The 24,649-nt window shown below is 34.0% G+C and overlaps 1 protein-coding gene across 1 annotated transcript in view; it reads left to right on the top strand.

Moving 5' to 3' along the window:
• The first annotated feature begins 294 nt into the window (after window positions 1-294).
• Window positions 295-24,649, top strand: part of LOC117172872 (guanylate cyclase soluble subunit beta-1-like) — a 252,512-nt gene continuing 228,157 nt past the window's right edge. The window contains exon 1 of the mRNA XM_033361142.1: window positions 295-363. The gene's annotated coding sequence lies outside the window, so the exon portion shown is untranslated. The remainder of the gene's footprint in view (window positions 364-24,649) is intronic.

Below are 24,649 nucleotides of genomic sequence, written 5' to 3' on the forward strand. Positions count from 1 at the left end.
TGAAATACAATGGACGGATCAGTGTAAACAAATATAATTTTTGGAACTTTTTGCGAAAATATTTTCGAGATGCGTCGTAGCCATTTTCAGCAAATTTAAAGTTTTCATCAGCACCCCGACATAAGGGATTCTAGCAAAAAACGCGATTACGTACTTCATAAAATAGAAATACAGAAGAGTAAGCGCGTGCTTCGTGCACGTGCATTTACTGCTTGTTCAGTATATAGAAAAAACTCATTATTTTTAATATTGTTTATTAGGTATTTTTCTCTTTCTGTTTTATGTGCAGTACGGGTTTGTGAATTATGCCCTCGAACTCCTGGTGGTGAAGACCTTTGGCAACGAGACATGGGAGGCAATAAAGTAGGTAACATCCATTGTGCACGTCAGGTTATGAAATTTATATATGCATCATTTTACGTATATTGACGTACCAATTTAGTGCATTGATCCTATATAAACACGCCCTATTAAAGATTTTTTTAAAGCAAACATTTATATAGCCCCCCCCCCCTCCTCGGTATCTATTTTTTGGTATTAATTAAAATTTTTTGTAACGTGTCATCATAAAAATTAAAAAACTTCAAAAGAATTTTCTTAAAAAGTCAAGAATTTATTGAATTGTGTACTTTGATTTTAATGTTTGTCATAAAAGGAAACTTGTAACAGAGTTCCAAAATTGACAGGACGTTGCATTTGAATATTTTCTTCAATTTAGGTCAATAAAACGTAAAAACTCTTTGAGAGTTTCCGAGATATAACGAAAAATTTCCAAATGTGTGCGTTCAGTTATAGTCGGAGATCACCAGAATTGTGCCTCAACGTTAACTTGTGGCGTAAGCTTGAAATTCACAGGAAGCAATTCTGGGAAACTTTTCCGTGCAGAAATATTGGTGGGGTGCCGGTCGGGCCCCGATCGGGAAAAATCTGATCCCGATAGGGTAATCAGTCTAGCGCCAGACCGTAAATGAAACGCCCTAACCAACAGGGCCCAGATCTTAGAATCCAAAATGGGAGCCCGATCTAGCCCAGATATGGCCCCTTTACTCGTGTATTTCTCTAATTGGTGAACTTTTAAAAAATTTTATATTAATATTTTTTTAACTTTGTATTTTACAAAACTTTAATTTTTCAATATTCTACATTACAGTATCTGTTTTTATCGCTTGAATTTATCGATAAGAGTTTACATTTCGAAGAAAACTATTATGCCTTAACAAACAATGTTAAAATTTCGAGCTATTACACACACACAAATGAATCTTAATTAGAAATATTTTTGAATCTTCTTAATATTCTTTTGGAGTGATTTTGGATTGACTAATGCACATGGGGCACGTGAAGTGATATTTAAAACGTGAGGTAATGTGCGAGAAAATATACAAAGCATTTAATCTATAATGCTACTAATCTGGAAATTCATACATTTGGTATAAGTTAATCTCTATTTTCACAATGTCAGCAAGAAAATATAAAATTCTATAAAGCTGGAAAGTATTTTTTATTTATATATAAATAGAAAATGCACTCAAAATAACGACGCTTTCTCGAATACATTGCTGGAAATCTTCATTAGCTAAAAATGAAATGTGATGTTAATTATAGCGAATTGAAGCTAACCTTTGCTTTCATTACGTATATAAGAAATCTCACCAACAATTATGCGATTCCGAAATCGTCATCTACTTTTTGCTTTTGGCATTTTAAGTTCGATGAAAGAAAAACAATATCACGACGATAACAGAAAACTTGACATAATCTTGTCTAACTTAACCTGACCCGATGTGGTTCTGACGCGAACCACACCATCTGTCCCCTTGCGGCGACATGTGGAAAATCCGATCGGGCCCAGATCGGAACTCGGGAACAAGATGGGCAATTTCTTCATGGGTGTCTTTGATTTTTTAAACTTTTTACGTTACATACTTTTTAAAAATGTTAGATATTACTCTGCTAGGTGTCGCTCGTCGTAAAATATTTTATTCTTCCTAATGGGTTTTTAGAAAAAGTCTAGCTGTATTTTCGACGAAGTTATGATCCATATACGACCCATATACGATTTTCATTATCGACTGCGCGATCCGTATAGATAATTTCCGATAGTCGTGTAGGAAGTTATTTTTTAAATCGCTGGATTCATTTTAAAAATATGGATTTAACTATTCTAATGATTGTTAAATATGGTAAATAAATCTCCAGATAATGGGGTCTCCAGTGGGCAAGAAATTTAAAGACTTTATTGGAACGCCCTAAAAATGTTTCTTGGACGTACAAGACAAAAGACGTTATTTGAACATTTTAAAAACTATCCTAACCCTGGCGGACGGAAGAAACCGAAAGGAGCCTCTACAAAGTACCCGTAAAGACCCCATTGGGTCCCCATTCGGTTCCTTTTTTAAAAACTCAAAAAAACTGCATGATCAACTTTTAAACTGTTGAAATTCATATTCTGCGTTAAATTTTTTATTAGAAACTCACGGAGTAATTGCAATACTTTTTTTCAGCGTTAAAAATTAAAGAAAATGTCATTAACTTCTGCTGAAGGTGACTTCAAGCGCATCCGTAATAGCTCAAGTAGTATGTTGCACGCGAAGTTTAAAAATAAAATTCTCACGTGCATCGCAGCGTTGTTGTCTGAGGTTTCCACTGCGTGGCGCTAGTATCCAGACAAAATTTTTAAAGTTCCTGACGGAACGCTTATTAACTGCTTCTAAAAGAAGATGCAATTGAAGGCGCCTTCGGCCCATGTAAATGACAGGTATGTTATTCTTTAAAGTTTTTAACGCTGCAAGAAAAAGTATTGCGATTACTCCGTGAGTTTTTAATGCAAATTTTAACGTCGAATCCGAATTTCAACAATTTAAAAGTTGATTTTGCTGTTTTTTTTTTAGTTTTTTTAAAAAGGAACCGAATGGGATCTTTACGGGTACTTTGTAGAGGCTCCATTCGGTTCGTTAGGTCCGCCAGGGAAGTCAGAACAAATAATGTTCTTAAAACGTTTTATGTTCGAAATGCGTCTTTAAAACGTCGCTGGAATATTTTCTGTTTATGAAACGTTATTTGAACTCACTGAAGACGTTTTTGAACCATTTTAATGGTGTTCTTTAACGTTTGTGCTCACTGGGCCTTGATTAGCATATGTACAGGAATTTAAAAAAATGTGATGAACCAATATTTTAGATCATCTACATTGTTTTATTTTTTGTGAAAAACTAATGATAGTTTAGTGGTAATATAAAGACTAATATTTCATACATTTTTCTACATATGCAAATAATATAACAATTAAACTCTACCCCATGCCGCAGTGTGCGGTTTAGTATCATCCCGTGCAGCAAGCGCCCGATTACTAACGTAATACCGATCTGGCCCCGATCGGATTTTCCTAGCCGGCCTTGATCGGTAGAACTCTTTTGCCCATACCTGGGCCCGACCGCGCCAGACCGATTTCCTACTGAAACGCCATCTCCATGCGCTCACAGAACTAGTGCTGCTTGATTTTTTCTGATAGTGCAGCCACGTGTTACGAAGCACCAAACACCAGTCAGTAGACCTCAAAACCTGTGTGAGGAAGATGAGAGTAAGTAGTTACACTCTGCGGGCTCAATGAAACCTAACCTCAAATAAATTAACAATTAATTAAATTGTTTTAAGTAAAATTAGTATATTTACAATTAAATGAGTCAAATATTATTATATGATGAAATTGATCAGATTCTTTTGTTTTCAATTATTATTTAAGAACTCAAGGTTTTTCGATTAAATGTAGAGTTAGAATTATCACATCTATTGTCAAGAAATGAATTGCAGTATGCACAAAATTGTAATGTTTTTAGATTATGAGAATAAAATATGGGATACAATCGATTACGTTATTGCAACTTTGATTCTGTATTAATAATAAATTAATTACAAAAATACATTAAGGACAAACATTCATAACATAAATTTCAGAATTAAGTAGTACAATCAAAATGCAAGATGCCGATTGTGTAGGGATTCCAGCAAGAGCTAGTTACTCAACTACGCATGCGTTGCATTCGGCATCTAATTGGTTTCGCGCGAAATTTAAAATGCTAAACAAAGTTTTTTTTCTTTTTTATCATAAGCAATGACATTTCAACTTACAAAAACCTCCATTAGGTCGAAATTTTTTAATAATGATAAAAATTAATCAAATGCATATTCTGTAAATAATATTTAAAACAACCAGAAATATTTAATTCAAAATTTTTATCTTTGTTTAAAAGTTGTTTTTTCTATATTTCTTCTTAGCAGACTTAAACAAATAAAACGATCGGATAAATGATAGTTCAATTTTTTGGAAAAAATATTATCTACCACCACCTATTCGAATTATTCAGGAACTAATTCAATTGACAAAAAATAGAATTTATTTACAGTAAAATGTTAATAAATCGTAAATCATAGGTTATTTACCGATGACTTTCTTTGGAAGCATTCGAAAATGTCAAGTTGTAGTGATTTTTTTTGCAAAAAAGCTTTTTCTAATTTTTTAAGAAGTTTTATAGACAAAATTTTTTTCAAGAAATGAAAACTGTTATTTAAAATATTTCTGGTTATCGTCCATTTTTTTTATAAAAACAAACCGTTTTCTCGAAACTGATACCATCAACAATAATCTTACGTTTTTCAAAAGTATAATTAAATTTTGTAGTCTGAAACCTTTTCTTTTCGTCCCTGTAGTACTTTAATTTTAACTTAGAATAATTAATTGGAAATTCAAAATATTAAGGTGGCCTTCGAAAGGAGACGACTATTCGATAGTCTCGAGTTTACTTGTATTAAATCTCCATTCGTGAAATTCAAGAATGGATTATAATGAGACTGATCGTGTACCGATCGGGTTTCCCGATCGAGTGCCCCCACCTGGCGCCGATCTGGGCGTGTCTTTCATCCGCGATCTGTCCCCGACCAGGATTCCCATTCGGGACCCGATCAGGACTGGTTTGGCCCCGATCGGGGCCAGATCGAGATTTCTGCACGAGATTGCCTTCGCCCATTTTTTAAACTTGAAGTTACAAAATTTAGAGTTCTACCTATAGTATGGGATAGTGTATGCGGATTCATTATACTTCATTGAATGATTTTAAGAAAAAATTTCTGCATTTTATTGTTTTAGTCCAGGCTTATTAGTTTCATCAAATTTTTGTGAACATAGCCTAATTTTCGCAAAATAAGGTGACTTATTTTATAGAGGGAAAGTGCTTGAACTTAAGGGTTTTCTCTAGTTTTGCACACATAACTAGTGAACCTGTTATGATTACCTTAATTCAGAGTTTAATTTGTTAAATATATAAGTACAAAAGTACAGTTTCACTTCTCGTAGACATGTGGTCGGAACCCAACTTCAATTCGGTAGTAGTGCTGCTCGCACTTAAAGCGATCGCAGTCTTCTCCACAGCTGTGCTCATGAAGAATTTCTTCTATTATGTCTGACGAAAAGGTAATCTGCAATTACTGCAATTCACACATTCTTCTTCATTGACCATGTGATATGTACTAATACCCTGGATGCATTAGGCCAGCTAACAGTCAAAATTCAGGGAAAGGGTAAATGTTGTGAATATAACCCTCATCATCCTCTCCTGTATTCGAAATACTCATACCTCGGCTTGTACTGAGAGTGGTCACGGAACGAAAGTAGACCTAGAAGAACTACTAAATAATCACTCCAAACCTAATCGGACCTCGTATAGAAGCATTGAGAGGCAATCTCTGCTGATTTGAAACATTAAACCGATACACTTTCAGAGACACTTAACACATATGGCACTCGATTAAGGTGAAACGGTATATCTCTCCGATCATTTTGTGCAAAACCACTCGCAAAATAATGCATGAATTGAAATTACTTTTGCGTGCAATGTAAAAAGTTAGCTGAAATCTATGGCGGGCTTCTCTTAAAAATCCAAATTAAAAAAAATTGCAAACAACATTTCAGATTATCTAATGCTCAAAATATTGGATTATCAAATATCGAGAAACATCGTTCTGTACAAATCAAAGCAAAAATATACCAAGAGAAATAGTATACCACGGTAGAAATTATAACTTGGTTCTTTAGAGCCCTTGTCAAGATTTCCTATTTTCTGTCGAGGCCCTAAAGTGGTAATCTATCGAGGGCACAAGCGGAAACGTCATGCTCAGCTATCGAGGACATCAGTAGGCAACCTAATGAAAGCCTATTAATAGGGTCTTTATAGAATTTAGATAGTCGCTCACAATACTAAAACCATTCTCCATGTATTGCGATTGCGTTCATTCATTCCTGTTTTCCATTGTTTGAAGCTGATTCAACTCATCTTCGAAATTATTCAGAAAAGTATCAGGTTTCGTAGGTTTTGTTGTCCCGCCGAAGATTGCGATTGGAAAAAACTTGTAGGTAAAATTGAAAGAATTATTTTTCACAACAAAATACGCTGTGCGATAAAAGTATTTGTATACTGGGTAAGTTGACTATCGATATTTATAACACATATTGTAACATACTTGAGAATCAATCAGTTCATGTAGACTTATTACTTTCAAAAGTTAGACTTTTTTATCCTTTAATTATATAGTTTTAGTTGTGAACAACAATCTTCTTAGCCTTAGCTCAAATTTTATTTTTAAAGCAATTTTTGGTCTATTACAATTTTGTATAAAAAGTAATATTATTGATTAAATAAAGGATTTACAAATTTACGTTGCATAAATAAATCATATGAATATATTTATTAAAAACCAACACTAAAAGACTTTTTGTTAGAATAAATGATAAAAATGAATAAGAATTCAGTGTAATATCGTTCTAAAATAGGGAAAACAGCGTTGGCGTATCAAAAATTAATATAGTGGTTTTCAGCCGTCAAGACTAATATTTTAGTTTGAAAAAATAGAAAATATGTTGCAGTAACTCTTTCAAAACTTTCGAGGATTAAAAATTTACTATAGGAAAGTTGACAAGCGAAGTTAAAACGATATCAACACATTTTATTCGAAAGAGCGAAAACATGTTTTGAACTTGCCATATAAACCATATGAGAATCTCAAACGGCTGCGGCAAAATTCGAACCTAACATACTTAAAGCACTGACGCAATCATATATAAAATTATAATAAAAACAAATAAATAAATCCAATTTCGATAAAGTAGAGTTTTTTTAGGTTACTTCGCGCAGACATACATAAAAAAAATATGCGCTCATTATTCGTTAATTATAAATCACCGAGTCTTGAGCGCATTAACTACAGGACTATTTCGCTGGCCCCACCACTCACGCAACTTTAACTTTTTTTGCCAAATATTTAGTGCATAATTATTTCTAATATGTGCAACCAAAATTAGAATTTGTACATCATGGAAGTACCTGATTTCTCAAAAAAAAAACACTGGCGGGCCAGGGAAACGTTTAGCTGGCCCCGACATTATTCAAAATAAACTTGATATGGATGCATTATTTTCGTCGTAATTTGTTCAAATTTTTGCAACCAACTTCAACCCCCAAAAACTACCCCTTGTACGGAAAACACCTTGGCCAGTTCCATCCATATAAAATTTATTTTGGATAATGTCGGGGCCAGCGAAACGTTTCGCTGGCGCCGCCATGGTATTTTCCGTACAGGGGGTAGTTTGTAGGGGTTGAAGTTGGTCGCACAAATTTGAACAAATTAAGACGAAAATGATTCACTCATATTAAGTTGATTTTGAACAAAGTCAGGACCAGCGAAACGTTTCGCTGTACCCGCCATGGCGTTTTCCGTACGGGTAGTGTTTAGGGTTTGAAGTTGGTTGCACAAATCTGAACAAATTAAGACGAAAATAATGCACCCATATAAAGTTGATTTTGGATAATGTCGGGGTCAGCGAAACGTTTTACTGTCCCCGCCAGTGTTTTCGCTTTTTATACATAATAATTGCTGCATAGACTCGGTATTGTCGCATATTTTGTTGCCCATGTAGGGCTTTAGGAACTGGTATCTAATGAGTTTATAAATTGGACAGTACAAAAGAAAATGTCTGAGCGTTTTTCGAGCGTTCAGATTTGTATTGTTATACAGTATTGTTATAGCTAAAGAGTACGGTCTTCTGTTGCCTCGATAATTTCTTTTATTTGAGATGCCCAATTATAGCACGCCCTAATTTTATTATGTTTACTTAGGTCAACAAGGGTACTATAACAAATCTTCGGGAGCCTGTCGTCCGGCATTTGAAGGACTTTCCACCACGAGCTCATTGCTCGCTTAATAACAATCAATGCTGAAGGGGCTATGCTCGTTTCTTGCCATACAAAGTAATTCGGTGTATTTTTTGCCATCTATATAGTCTTTTGAAAAATTGTGTTTGCACACGCTAAATTTCGTCCAGAAACCGTAAGGCCCATATTTCAGAGCCGTATAAAGACGCAGCCTTAACTATGGATTTTAAGATCTTGGTTGTGACGTTCCACGACCTGCTGCTTTATCAAGTTTACCTGAGCAGCAAAAAGGCACTCCGAGATAAATATATGAGTTCTGATATTCAAGTTCGCTGTTTTACCAAAAGATGAGTTTTAGGCCTTTGCATTTGCCATTTTTATTCAAACCATTTGTGTCACAGTAAGATTTTAGGGTCTTTAGTTTATTTTGTACATCATGCCATGATCTCGCCAAGATGATAAGGCCGTTCGCGAAGAGGAGCATCAAGATCTCCTTCGCAGAGGAAACAGAAATTCCTTCCATACCTCTCTCCCTGAAAAACGTAATTACGTAATATAAAAACAAAATGAACAGAAACGTCTATAGGCTTCGAATAAGTAATTAACTCTAAATTGTTTTGCACTATTAACCTTTATAATTAAATCTTGTGCGCATTATTTTCAAAGTTTGTTTAATTTTAAGGAACACGAATAAAGCTGACGCGTTTCGCCAAATTTTTTTTTCAATTAAGAGGGGTTGTTACCCCTAAACACTTTTTATTTTGTGCATATGATGATACATACTTTCTATACATAAAAACATTGGAAAATTTGTTTGATAAAGATGGAAGTAAAATAGACTCCATCCAACATGAACAAAACAAAAGAACACGGGGGTAAACAAACCCATAATTATGTATAAAAAAGCAAAATAAGTCTAAAATTTAGCAAAAAATCCGAAAAAAACGTATCGCATACAAAAAAAAGGATAAAGATATTTAGGTACTTTTAAGAGATAAACAGCATTGCAGAGGGTAACTATCCCTAAATTGGTTCGCATCATTAACCTTTCTAATTAAATTTTGTGCAGATTATTTTCTGAGTTTGTTTAATATTAATTTTAATGCGATCTGTTATAAATGAATCACCTTGTGTTTTTCGCAAGATAAAATTTATGACTGAATGTACAATAATGTATTATTGTGCTTTCTGTGATAAATTTTATCTTTCAAAAAAAACAAGGTGATTTAAACCTTTTAGATTTTGCACGTCAAATGCTTCCTTGCTTGACACTCGATGATTAGTTTTTGCTTTAGGTTGACGTTCTTGATGAAAGTATTTTTAAATTTCATCAAGTTTATAGTAAAAAGGAGTAACAAGATGTGTGATATGCATAAACTGGATGATTTCAGATTTGATCAATTTTTTATAGAAGAAAAACAAATGTTCCTAAAAATAATATGGCGCTGAGCGGAATTCATAATAAGCTACAGTCAAGCGAGGACCAGGCTCGGCGATCGAGCCTGGCGATCGAGCTAGGCTCCGGCCAGATTTAGCGTTTCATTATAGCTTGAATCAGGCTTGATAGGTAGGCCAGGGCCTATTTTTTCCAGCTTGGGCTCCCTCAGGCCCATCAACAAATTTGTACATGAGTATAAATACCTCAGAATACAAAAGAAGATTAATTATCAGTATAGTTTTCATCACCGCTACTCTACTCTAATTCCCTTACAATTAGTTTAGCGAAGTGTAGTTTTCAGCACTGATACTTTGCCTCGCCCAAAAAAAGCAAAGACCGACAATCTTCACAGGATACGCAAAATAAACCAAAAATCACCAAACAGAAAGATAAGTTAACCAGTAAATTTTCTAATTTCGATATTACACATGAAAAGTCTGATAGGAGAGGGTGCCCTGCCTTGAGCCATTTTGCTGTTCCAAATCTTTTGTAACTACTTATTGACTAAATTTCAAAAATTGACAACAGTTTGACTATGTACAATTGACTATGCACATAAATTTTTATCCACATTATCACATGAAAAATATTTCTTAAATGTTTAAATATTCAATGTTTTATTTAAACAAAATTTTTCAACCTTTCTACAGGTTTGAAAATGAAGGTGAATCATTTTCATGTTATAAATTTACAGCTTGCTACTTTCCAAACATTAAATATAAAAGAAAATCCAATAAACATGAGGGAAATTGAAATGAAAGAACATTTTGAAGCAATTTTGTTGAATGTCACGGAAGAATTTAACGCCTTTTTCACCTGCAGATGGATGCACAAAAGATGAGGAAGAAATATCATACAACTATAAATTAAAAGCAGTCTAATATTTGAGAAGTGGAAAGAATAGAGAAAAGGTTGCTAGAATATGTGACATTACATTAAAGAATTTCCAAAAAGCAGTTGATAAGGGGCTAATTATTCATGATAAAGACATAAGCAGGTGGACAATACAAGCACAACAAGAAATTGGCCATGAAGATTTTCCTTCCGCGCTTCTCGAGCATGGCTTGCTAAATTTAAAAGAAAACACAGAATCGTTTCCAGAAAAGTAAACCGGTTTATTACCAGAAAGACATTGGAAAATATCAACAAGTTATAAACAAAGGCAGATGAATTTGCAGCCAGCGTGAAGTAAGATATAGCGAATGTTGGAGTACAGAATGTCTATAATTCGGATCAAAGTGGCTTTCAATTGGAAATTCATTCCGGGAGAACTTTAGCTGTTGGAGGAGAAAAAAAGTGGAATGCGTTGTCCAGTCTATTTCATCCACTACCCGTAGTTACACTATACAACCACTAATATCCGCTGACGGGAAACTTCTTTCAACTCTATTTCTACTTCTAAAAGAACCGAGCGGAAAATTTGGACCAGTAGTAAAAGCCAATCTGTTCAGGCCCGAAAATGTTCATATAAAAGCATCAAAATCTGGAAAACTTACCTCAGGTAACATTATATTAACTACTTCTATTAAAAATTGTATGAAAAAAAATTTTTGTGGCGAAACGCGTCAACTTCATTCGCGTACCTTAAAATTAAACAAACTTTGAAAATAATGCGCACGAAATTTAATTAGACAGGTTAATAATGCGAAACAATTTAGGGGTGGTTACCCTCTTCAGTTCCGTTTCTCGCTCAAAAATACCTAAATACCTTCATCCTCTTTTTTGTATACAACACATATTTTTTCGGATGTTTTCCCTCAATTTTATACTCATTTTTCTATTTTATATATAATTAGAGGGTGGTTTACCCCCGTGTAATTTTTTTATTCATGTTGGATCGACTCTATTTTACATCCATCGTTATAAAACAAATTTCCCAATTCTTTTTATGTATGGAAAGTATATATTATCATAGACATAAGATAAAAAATGTTTAGGGGTATCTACTCCCATTAATATTTTTTAAACTTATGAAGAGTTTTAGGTGTTTCATTTATCCAAATTTACCGTACCCTTTAGTTTCGCTCGGGTTTCCATTATGATGCTTTTGACAAATGCTTCTGTGAAAGCTAGTAGCACAAGTCCATTGCGATCTAATGATGGGGTTCCCAGTCTGCTTAGTTAGTCCACGACGTTAAAGTCAATTGCGATTCCTAGCTTATATTTTAGCAGGGTTTGAATGCTCTTAACATTCGTGTTCCCTCAATGCTTTCTGGCAAGGCATAAATAACAACATTATTTCTCTTCTTGACGTGTTCGATGGACTCGTTTTGTCACGAGACCTGTTCGCATAATTCATCGCAGGTGCCTCTTATTTTCTCGAAATTCTCTTCATTCGCTCTAATTGTTTTTACGTGTTCTCCCATTAATGTTGGGATCGAATTTTCCGTATCCTTCTTTATGTCAGCCTAAAGATCTTGCAGGATTTTTATAAGGCAATCCTCAGTTGTGTGCTTATCCATAATTTCCCCCTACTCACGCCGATGAATAATCAAGATTGTTGATTAACTACGGCACATAAACCTATACACGTATGCATCACTCGTAGCTAGGTAGCACTATACTACCAAGTATACGAATAGAGGGAAAAACAACGCCAGGATAGAACTAAAGAATTGTTGCACGTACAAAGATTATTTAGCGACAATATCGCATTCTCCACTCAGCTCACCCTTTGGAGAGATATGTACATATGAAGAGCATAAAAAGCTCTGTATTGGAGTAAATTTTTCACCACACAACCACCATCATAATTAGCAAAAAACCATAATATACGCGGAGCGATAAAAGGCGTGACAACTGACGGCCATTACATAGGCGTAACTTCTTTAATTTAATATCTCAGTAACTCAGTATAATAAACTTTAGTGTATTTAGATGTAATATTTTATAAATTGTACTAATTGAATTAAATCTTATTACCTTAGTGTATACATTTCATGAGACAGAATTCCTAGTTTTTAAATCCCATAGTAAATGTATAAATTGAAAATACAAAGAGTTAACATTTATTTTAAATGTTGTGAACCATAATCTTTCGGCTCGATCAGGGAATGGCGAAAAACAATCAAGGAGCATTCCCAAACAAAACTATATGAAAAATCAAGAATAATGATTTCCTAGTTTAACTTGCGTCTCAGGCTTCTGTCAACTTTATATTGACAATAACAATTTCTAAAATACGATTTCAAGATTATTATACATACTATTTTTCTTATTCAAATTATTTTTCGAAACCTCAGTGAAAAAATATCATTTTTTGATAGTGTTAATTCTTGAAACGAAGATTTATAGTATTTTCTATTTAGAATACTACTTTATAGTCTTCGTGTTTTAAAGACTCGTATGATAATATTAAACTTCGGTACTCTAAAGCGAATAAGTGTAATAAAACCTCGGCTTTCCCTATTTTGGACCGGTATTATACTAAATTCTAATTTTTTTATTTATCCTAACAAAAAGTAAAGGCAAATAATGTGTCCCACATAAAACCTTAGATTAAAAAAAGTAATATCTGGTCATCAATAAACGTACATTCTACAATGAGAAAAAAATACTTGTGAAGTAAGGAAATATTGGTGTAAAGCATAAAACGGTGGTTCCACGCTTACCAAAATGTACACACTATAAATTCAAAAGTATATGGTATTGTTTCTTATTGTTTCGATTAAAATAAAATATTATTAAAGGCTTTTGTTTCCCGTACTGATAGTAAAGTAACGTTGTTTGTGTGTATGTGTGTTTTTAGTCTATCAAAAACGGGGAAGAGATGTAAGCGTGGTGAAATTTTGGTGAGTAAGGGAGTTAGGTGTGTCAGAATGAGTAAGAGTGAAGGATTTGAATGAAAGGGTAAGTGGGATGGAAAAATCAATAATAAAGGCTGATTTTGAGGTTAGATTGGACCTTGCGTTGTAAAAAATTAGGCGAGGAGAAAGTGACGTATTGCGAGTCTTGCTCAGTACATAAGGTGGGGTAGAGTGCCATACCTGTAACACGGGGCCCTGACAGAAGGCGGCAGATAATGGACGCAACCGAGAATAACGGTTCGAGTAGGGACATACGAGAAATTCAAATGAGTGGGGAAAAGGCAGGTATCGAGGCAAGCTGCGAAAGTAGTGATGACGAGCGATACAAGAAGCCGATCTGGAGACCTACGAACTCGCATAATGTCGGAGCAATCCGATTTCTTGAGGATTGGCGAAAACGAGTGAGTGCAACAAGTAGCGAGGGAATTGTTAGTGGAGGGGAAAAATCATCAGAAGAAAAAAGGAAAAAGGAAGAAGTGAACGATGACTTAGAGAAATGTAAAAATTCGAAGAAAAGGATAAAAATAAAAACGCTGGAATGAAAGAAGTGTTAGGGGAACTTGCTGATGAAGATTCAAACAATGTCCGCAGGCTTTAGAGAGGAGACGTATGGGATTCTGGGGGATATAAAGAGGCAAAACGGGGGAGCTGAAAGAGGAAGTACAAAAAATACGGTCAGGAGGAACGGGAGGAGAAGATGGGCAGGCGAAGGTGGCATTATGAAGTGTTTCAGGATTAAAAAACACAAAAAAAGAGTTTTTTGGAGGGGAATTGGCAAAATGGGACGTAATAATGATGAGGGAAACATAGACGGGTGAGAATGACTGGAAGGGATGAAAAGAATGTTATCGAATGGTTATGTGTGGGCGATGCAAGACACAAGAAAGGAACACGTTAAAGGAAGAGGGATGGGCGGAATGTTCTCCGTGGTGAGAAAAGAATTGGCAGTAAAAGGGAGTGAATAAGGGGTTAGAAACGAAAAGGGTGGAACAATGGTAAGAAGGATTGTACTGAGAAAAGTCCAAATAGCGGTGGTTTGTGTATATAGAAGAAGAGGAGAAGAGGAAGGTTGGACAGTAATTAAGAAGTAGATGGAGGAAAAGAAGGAAGAGTTGGTTTTGATGGTTTTGATAGGAGGTAATTCAAATTACTGAACTGGCCAACAAGGGGGAAGGACGCGGAATGAAGAAAAGGAGGCCTATGTAAGGAGTTCCAAACATAGGGAGACAGACAGGGTCCCTTTTGTACGAAAAGAAGAGACAGTAATAGATTACATCCTTGCGAAAGAAAGAATGAGTAATATGATAGAATGTATGAAAGTTGGTAATAAGATAGGGTCCGAGCACTTCCTGATAATAGTTACACTGAAAGGTTGTGACCATAAGCGTGGCAGTTTTTGAAAGAATGGAGGGTAAGAAAGAGCAAGAAAATAGGAGTCTGAGGTTAGATAACCTGAAATAGTTTAAAGGAAAAATGGAAAAGAAGAAGTTTACATACGAAGAAGAGGAGGGAGTAGACTCGTTAATTGAAAAATGGGAAGGGTCGATTCAGAAGGGAAGTGATGAGATAGATACAAAGAAAGAAAGAGAAGAGGAAAGGAGTGGATGGTGTGACGAGGAATGCAAGGACAGTAAGGAGAGAATAAAAGAGTATGTAAGAAAATGGACGAGAGTGGGACGATGGTCGTGGGGGCTAAAGCGTAGGTCTTAGACCCTCTCCGTCGGCCTTCAGGTTTGATTCCCGCCTCGCACTCTGGAAGAGCTTCGGCAGGCCATGCGGTGAACAATAGCCTAGAAAGGGAGTTGTTCATCTCTGGAGAGTCGTGGGACCGGCACCTCTAGAGAAAAAGGTTCTCTAAGTACTTAAAGCTGTTGCTCTTGGTGGATCGGAACCGACCTTAAACTTTAGGTCCCCCTCCCACTACCAAGTAAATGTGTGGGGATGTGTAAAGGAATAGGGAGGAAGGTGTAAGAAAAACATAAAACCCTTAAGGGACACACTAGAAGCTTAAAAAAAGAAAATGGGCGATAGAGGAAATGGAGAAGAGGAAGTACAACAGGAGAAAAAAAGCATGAGGGGATGTTAGAAAGAAAAAAGCAAAGGGAAAACGTTAAATACAAGGAAGAAGTAGAAAAACCGATCAAAGAAGGTATTGTTTGGGATATAATAAACAAGAAAAGAGGAGGAAGGAAGAGCGTGAATGAAGAAATAGGATTGGGTGACTGGACAGACTATTTTAAGGGTCTATTACGGAAAGAGCAAAATAGGATCAAAGGTATAAATAGAAAGTTATTACAAAGGGAAATGAAAAGAGGGCATGTAATAACCAGAGAAGAAGGAGATGAGGCTATAAATAGATTGAAATGCAACAAGGCTACAGCACAAGATAGTATGGGCAATTAAACGTTGAAGTCTGGAGAAGTAGGGGTTAGAAAAGGTTTGTGGAAGATCTGCAGCAAGGGCTGGAATATAGAAAGGGTGGCCAGAAGACTGGATGACCGGGCTGATGATACCACTTGTGAAGAAACGGGAGGGCAAGAAGGAATACCAAAGGATCATTCTTATGCCAGCTGGCTACAAAATATATGCAGGTATTTAGAGAAAAGGTTACAGAGTCAGATAGTAGAGAGAGAAAGTATCCCACATAATCAGACGGGTTTTAGAAAAGGGATGGGAACGATAAACAATATTTACGTACTTAACTACAAGGTTAACAAAAACCTAGCGAAAAAGAAAGGGAAATTCGTTGCGTTATTCGTAGATTTTGAAGTAGCATTTAATTCAATAAACAGAAAAACGCACTGGAAGAGAGGTGAATAGAAGTAAGGCTGGTGAAGAAGATAAAGGAAATTTTTACTGAAATCAGGAATAGGGTGCAGATAGGAAAAGAGAAACAAGAGGTATTTTGGACAGGAAGAGGCCTAAGGCAAGGGTGCCCTTTGAGTCTACTACTTTTTAACATGCGGTTGGCAGATTAAGATGAGAAGCTAAAGAAGAAAAGGAAAGGGGGAGGATATTACGTACCAGAAAAATATACTTTCCATCTTACGTGTACGACGTAGTTCTGTTAGCAGACGACGAAAAGGGGAAGAACCTAATGATGAGGATATTCAAAGAGTATGTGGGGGCAAAGGATCTGACGGTAAACGTAGAGAAGATCCAGGTGATGTGTTTCAGAAATAGAAAAACGATAATATATTACGTTTAAAAGAGAAACGGACAAACAGTAGAAAGGGTGGGGGAAATGGACAGGGAGTGATGTGGATGAAAAAATTTCGAGAAGTGAGGGAAAGCAAGGGAATAGGGCAGAGCCAATCGGGTAATCCTGTGAAAGGAAAGTAAATAGAAAAAGTTGATTTAAAATAGTAGGAAATGTTTGTTTTTTACGTTAGGAGAAAATGGAAGCCCTGGAAGATCGCTCATTAATATAATTATTATTAGTAGTATTATTTCTTAATGTTATTATTTAATTGTTCTATTAAATAAGGGTAATAATTAGAAATAAACAGCTGATAAGTTAGAATAAGGACAGAATGTATACATACATGTTTATAGGGAGCGGATGCCCTTAAACCTGTAAAAGAAAGAGATTAAATATACAATTATATATGTATTAAATATAGTCATAGACCTAAAAGTTAAATATTGTAAAGTTAACTACATATGAAATTTGGAGGAAACGATATATCCTATAAATTGACAGCATCTTAAATTCTGAAGTGTGGTGCTATGGTTGCAATAGTAAAACAGTTTAACTATATAGTACACTGCCATAATCTATGGACAGGAATTTCAGATAAAAGCAGGAAAATATTAATTCAACTGTAAAGTACATTGGATTTCGAGAAGTTAAATTTAAAGATCTGATACAACCTTTCAGTAGCCTTTGACGACCATTCCTCCGTTTCCTTGTATTTTTATTAACATTAAATTCTTAATCATAATCCATACCTTATGCATCGCGGGCTTATAAGTCGCACGCGTTATCCCCATAGATACGGCGCCACACTGAGAATGATATCATAAATACCGACGGCATTCATCCGACAATTTCTAATTTAGGACAAAAAGACTCTTGAAACTCTATGTGTTAGATATTATTTTTAAATGTACTCAAATGAATTAAAATCAAATAAATATTTAAAACAAAAATATTTTTCAATTTTTTAAGGCGTTTAGTGTTTCAAAAATTTGTGAAAAATATAAATTTTGTAAGTCTGCATCTCGGTAATTTTCTTTTAAAATTTTCTCTTTTTTAAAGTGAAGTACAATAAGGCATGATACCATTGATGTGATTTTTAAAGAGAATATAGTTATAGTCAAAAATTATAGATGTAAGTAATTCTTTTTGAAAATAAGAATTAAATAGAGGATCATATGTCTTTTAATTCATTGATCAAAATAATTTACACTGAAAATTATTACTGAAATAATAATTGCAAAAATTAATTTCTGATTAGGTATAGACAATGTTAGAAAATTAAAAAAAAACGTATTTTTCTAAATTCTCTTTTGTATCGTTTAAGCTCAATAGTGTAATGTGCTCCATTTAATTTTACCATTTTTATTTTTAATTTTGTCTCAAATATTTACTGCGATTTATCATTCAATAATTACTTATATGAAATGAATAATATTTTTTTAAATTAATCCTTACATAATTATCAATATTTTATATTACTACCTATTAATTTATATTATTTAGCTCAATATTAATCAATAATATTACCATAATTATTATATTTAATTTATGAAATACTCAGATTATTATCAAATTGACTACCATACATTACAGATAGGTATAATTCTTTAAAGTTTTACAAAAATTATAATTTTGTTTTACTTCTTCAATTGAGCCGCCTGTGCAAAGACCAACTCGACGCTCGAAAACGCGTAAAAGTATTGTCCGCGCGTCTAAAAAAGAGAAAATTTTCAAGATAAAGAAATCAAATTAAGAAAAATATAGAATTGTAGAGAATGAAGAAATAACATTTTTATTAGAATTCTTGTTGTCAAACGCTTATTTTTAATAATAAAAGCGTAATACCGAATAAAAGTTTCTCTTGGATTTAATTAAGTTTAAAAACTGTAGCGATAGTATTTCAAATAAGTCCTATAAATTTGAACTCATTTAAATAATATTTAACCGAGTTAGAACGATTTTAGTTGAAAAACTGAATTAAATCAGAGATAAAGTTTTATTCGATATTTTGCTTTTATTATTAAAAATAATCGTTTGACAAAAGAAATCTAATAGAAAAAAGTTTTATTTCCTTATTCTCTACCATAATTCTATAGAATAAAGAAATAAAACTTTTTTCTATTAGAAATTCTTTAAATAATAAAGGCGAAATATCGAGTGAAAGTTTTTCTATGATTTAATTAAGTTTTAAAAATTAAATCGTTCTAACTAGGCTAAGTATTATTGAAATAAGTTCATATTTATAGGACTTATTCCAAATAATATAGAAATGCGCAAAGATTTATGGAAAAGTTGAAAATCAGTGATTATTTAATACTATTTAATTGCAAAATAAGGTATGTCGATGATTGCGTTTGCTTGGTTTCACCGGTAAAAAGTATCTAGGTAACTTCAAGTATCAAACAAATTTCAGTGAGTGGTTTGTTCAAAAACATTAAATAAAGTTTTTTGGGAAATTCTCATATCGATTCGTTAGAAATTGACTGAGATATTCATATTTGGAAAAAATCTTGACGTCTCCCCGCGCGAGAAGGATGCCTAGCGGAGCAGTCCTCGCGACGCAGTAGTTAACCTTAAAGGAGTTTATTAGAGTTATAAAAAGGAATGTAAGATTCTGTCCGCAATTTTTAACATTTTTGACTGATTTCTTGCGTACGTCATCTCAATATTACTCTCTCGCCTTGAAGGAAACCGGTCTTTGGATAAAATTTTTATATTTTGTTTAATAATCAAATTGGAGAGAACAATAGAGAAAAATTGCAGTGATACTCAGTGTAGCCGCGTGTGGATTCTCTCAGCACTTTTCATCGATCCTCGTAAAACTCACGAAGCAGACTCCCTGGTGCGCATTGAATTGCTTGTAAATAATGACCCTTTCATTATTATGAGATGTAGACCAGTTACAAAAACTGAAACCAGGAAGATATGGCTTCATTCAATTGTAATTAGCAGAATTAGGTTATTAAAATAATTATAAAAAATTAAAAAAAAGATCAATAAAAATCGGTTAATATTTGCTGTTATAAGGGGCCATCCATATACCACGTGGACACTTTAGGGGCGAGCGCGGTATGGCAAAATTCCACGCTTGTCCACTAGGGTAGCCGGGGGGTGTCAGGCTAAAATCCACGTGGACACGCATCTCCCTAAATCTGGGGAATATATACTGAAATGAGACAGGGTGTACTCTAGCTATACTTGAACTTTTATATTGTTCTTTATTACACCATTAAGCCATTTCCCTTTCGTGGCAGACTGTCAAACATGTCAAAAATTCGAGGGAAAAAACGTCATTTTAGTACCCTTCAAACACAGGTGGAATAATTGTTTGAATGCTAAAAAACTAACTAGAAGTTTGACTGGCAGCTCCTGAGTAGTGCCAAAATTGACTGACATTTTAATCAGCAACCGAATGAAAGTTTTGTCCTTTTCTTTACAAAAATTTTTATCTAAACGGAGAAAAGTGGATGTTCAAAAGTAAAATCTAGATTCTCAGGGTTAACATATTATATATTTAATTATAGGACTCAAGTTATCTCAAGTTTCCTCCTCAAACTTAACAAAACAGGAAAAAACCGCAGTTAAATTACTCAATCGAAATGAAGATATTATAATATTACCCGCAGACAAAGGCAACACAACAGTAATAATGAATAAAGAAGACTATCAGAACAAAATAATGGACCTTCTAACTGGCGATACATACAAAAAACTTAAAAAGGACCCCACGAAAACAATAGTCAGTGAAACAAAAGCTCTTCTCAAAGACTATAAACTTGACAGCCAAACAATATCTAACTTAATACCTACTAATCCAATCTCTCCAAGACTTTGTGGGCTCCCAAAAATCCACAAAGAGAACGTATGTACGTAGCCGGCCAGGCACGTTTTTGGGCAGCGTCAAGATTACCGCTTGGATTTTAAATCATTCATAATTTTTGAACTATTAATCCAATTGATCTAAAACTTTCCAGAAAACTTCTTTAAACCTTAATGAACGACTTTCTCACTGAAAGCTTTCCGTAGCTTAAAATTCGTTCGCTAAACGAGGCGCTTGAAGGTTCAAATTCATGATTTTTGCATTGCCTCAAGAAAAAATTAATAACTTTTTTGTTTATTACAATGTTCTCGTTTTTCTTTCTTAGATAGTTTCAGAAGACTTAAACGCGTACTTTGTATTGGATAAGTCGGGAAATGATGAAAATTGGCTAAATTAGCTCGAGTTGAAGTGAAAAAAGATTGGAATTTTTCGTTTTCAAAAAATCCACTTTTTACCAATTATCTCAATAACTATAAAACCTATAAATTTTTGAAAGAGAAAAAAAAACATGCACCTTGAAATTCTCTACAAGTATCAGTCTTTAAAATTGAAATTAGAAACATTTTTAAAATTGACACTTAGGACAATGCTTCTCAGGCTGAATTCGGCCGTGACCCCTTTTAGTTGCCAGCGGTTGAATTGTTAAATAATAGCTATGCTATAAGGAAAATCACCTTTGCCCCCATCGTTGGCTCTGCCCCCCCCCCTTACGCTACACTATCAGATCTACAGCATCTGTGATAGTAACGAAAAAAAAACAATGTTCAGTCATCTGTATATTTTATTATCAGATCAAGGTATGTATTTCTTTCTAAGGTAAACGATTTCAATGCGATGATAAATCTTGTTGTGTAAAACATAAATGCAAATGTTTAAAAAAATTGCGTAACTGTCTGTAGGGTACAGTAAAATTGAACCAAAAGTATTAAACCTCTTCAATCTACAAAATATTTTTTATGCTTCATGAGCGTATAAAAATGGGTTGAATTAATATATTTTGGAATCTTCCAATAAATTTTGAAAACCATCAAATTGAGCTGGAAAAAACTTATGTTATCGACTTCTTCTAGACTATGTATTCGGTAATGTATACATTATGTTTCGGAATCAGACCAATTCCCTAATCAGATTATCTGATATAAACGTAAAACATGAATCATTAAGTAAATGTACACATTTAAAATATGATGGTAATGACAGGAATAGTAACAATTGAACCGCTGGCGACCAAAAGGGGACACGGCCGGATTGAGCCTGAGAAGTATTGTCCTGAGTGTCAATTTTAAAAATCTTTCTAATTTCCATTTTAAAGACTGATACTTTTAGAGAATTTCAAGGCGCATCTTTTTTTCCTTTTGAAAAAATTTATAGGTTTTGTACTTTTTGAGATAATTGGTAGAAAGTGGATTTTTTGAAAACGAAAAACTCCAATCTTTTTTCACTTCAACTCGCGTTAATTTAGCCAATTTTCATCATTTCCCGATTTCCCCAATACGAAGTACGTGTTTAAGTCTTCTAAAACTATCTAAGCAAGAAAAACGAGAATATTGCAATAAACAAAAAAGTTATGAATTTTTTTTTTTTTGAGGCAATGCAAATATCATGAATTTTAACCTTCAAGCGCCTCGTTTAGCGAACGAATTTTAAGCTACGGAAAGCTTTCAGTGAGAAAGTTGTTCATTAAGGTTCAAAGAAGTTTTCTGAAAAGTTTTCGATCAATTGGATTAATAGTTCAAAAATTATGAATGTTTTAAAATCCAAGCGGTAATCTTGACGCTGCCCAAAAACGTGACTGGCCGGCTACGTACGCGCTGCAGCGAACGACGTGAAGGTCAGGTCAATCTTACCAAAACAAATGCACAACAGTAACTCCAGATATTATCATTAAAATAATTTATTTATTAAATATTTAACATATAATATTATGCATATTATTGAACAAGTATAAATTAATCAAATAATATTTTATTAGAAACTACTTTTAGTCATTTTCGTCACTCTCTTCAGTTTCTTCGGCATCTGGATTCTGAGTTTGTACTTTTAAAAAATATGATTCGAAAAATTCTTTTTCTCCAGCGCTTAAATATTGGAAGGGATTTTTTACATCCTTTATTTTTTGGCAGCTTTTAATCCAACTCGGGGCGGAGGACTTTTCGAAAGATTTTCTAGTTTAAGCGTAGGTTTAAAGAAAAAAGTGGTTGGATTTTGCAATTCATAGTTGTCAAAAACATCCACTTTTCCATCAGGAAAAACATGCAAAACGAACGCTTTGCTGATTTGGAAATTTTTTGGCTTTCGCATTTTGCCTTTGAAACATTTTTCAAAATCCTACAGAAGATCATCACACTTCTGGACCATTGTGAATGAAGGTGAACGAGCATTGCGAATCATTTCTACATGTTCAGCTTCAGTTTCACTTCGTTCTAATTTCTTCAGCTTTTGCGAATATGTGCACTGGCAATAGGAATGGCCTTGAATTGGAAACACATATTTAATCTCGCTTTGCAAATAAATGGACAATAAAACCAAAAAATGAAACACTGTGTAGTTTTTATTTTGTCCCGGACATGAGTCTGAAAATAATCTTATGCTGTTGAACTTGTCTTTAGCCAATTCTTTTAATACCGCGTATTTGATAAAACTGCAAACAGAGTTAGCACCCTTCTTTACAATTCCCTCAAGAATAGGGAACATGTAACTCTGGTTCGCAGTATGTACGTATACGTTGAATAGAAAAAGCCATGCTAAACGTAGGTAAAACTGCGCGGACACGGGTATTTTTGGTAGTGGCAAATTCTGTGCAAAATCAAATTCACAGCATAGACTATTATTTTCAGAGAGTATTTGCTTTTTTAACTTCAAATAAATTTCAGCATTGTTTTTGTGATTAATTTCTTCTTCGTTTACCCCTCCATTTGTCTCGTTTTTGTAGCAAGTATTGCACACGTCCGTTCTAGGTAATTTAAAACTGAAGCTAACATTTCGGATAAAAATTTAGGTTGGTAGAATTTCGTTTGTAATGTGAACTGTGATGTGGAATTGATTCGCAATGCTCTTCAATCATTTTTTTTAAATTTTCTGTTAATTTAAGACAACTTTCGCGTACTCCACCTGCCAAATTTTTTAAAGGCTGCTTATTTAAAATCTTTTTTTTTTTGAACATTTTCAACTCTTCTTTTGCCTAAACATAGAAAAGCACAAAAAAATGTCTTACAAATCGAAACATTTTCTTCGTCAGTAGGAAACAAATATATCCAATGAATTAACCGTCCTTGTTTTTAACCTGGATTCGTTTGGATAGGATTCTTTCATTTTAACAATCCTCTGAGAAACACATTTTGTTCATTATAGTTCGCGAGATTCCAAAAATTTGTATGTACTTTTTCTTGTTGCACATTTGAAAACTTTTCGTAACATTTTTCTCCACAGCAGGATTCAATAGGTTTGAAAGATCTCTCTGGGATTAGAATATCTTTAGCAATACCGTCTTTTTTAATTTTAGACTTTGCAGTATATTCTTTTCCCTAAAGAAATAACAAATAATGCTCTTAACTTCGTCATTAAAAATTGAAAATAATTACTTTAGACTATCTACATATTATATATAGTTCAGTAAAAGAACTACTTTAAAAATCAAGAATAAAAAAGTCATGAAATATTAAATTCATGAATGAAATTTATTAAAAAATTGTATTGGCGGTTTCCAATCGTAACTGATTTTTGGAACATTTTTTCTTATTTTTATCCACGAATCTTCATTTCTAGTTCTTTTTCTACCTTGTTTCATTTTAATATCTTTTTCTTTTTAATTAATATTCTCAAAAATATCTCAAAAATCTCAATAATCTCAAAAAAATGCTTTTCCAACTATTATAAGAAACAATCACTTCGCTGATTCTATGCTTTATTTGTAGAATTTCATAGAAGATGACAAAAAAAGTTACTGTTGTGCATTTGTATTTAGTAAGATTGACTTGACCTTCACGTCGTTCGCTGCAGCGCGTACGTAGCCGGCCAGGCACGTTTTTGGGCAGCGTCAAGATTACCGCTTGGATTTCAAAGCATTCATAATTTTTGAACTAAACCCTTAAACGGCCAAAACGCCACTACCGGTACACTGCTTTTCAACGGCCAATAACTAAGACTATTCGACACTAGAAAAAATTGAGACACATATATTTT

This window comes from Belonocnema kinseyi, chromosome 5 (genome assembly GCF_010883055.1).
Source record: "Belonocnema kinseyi isolate 2016_QV_RU_SX_M_011 chromosome 5, B_treatae_v1, whole genome shotgun sequence".
In the NCBI taxonomy this organism is placed as follows: domain Eukaryota; kingdom Metazoa; phylum Arthropoda; class Insecta; order Hymenoptera; family Cynipidae; genus Belonocnema; species Belonocnema kinseyi.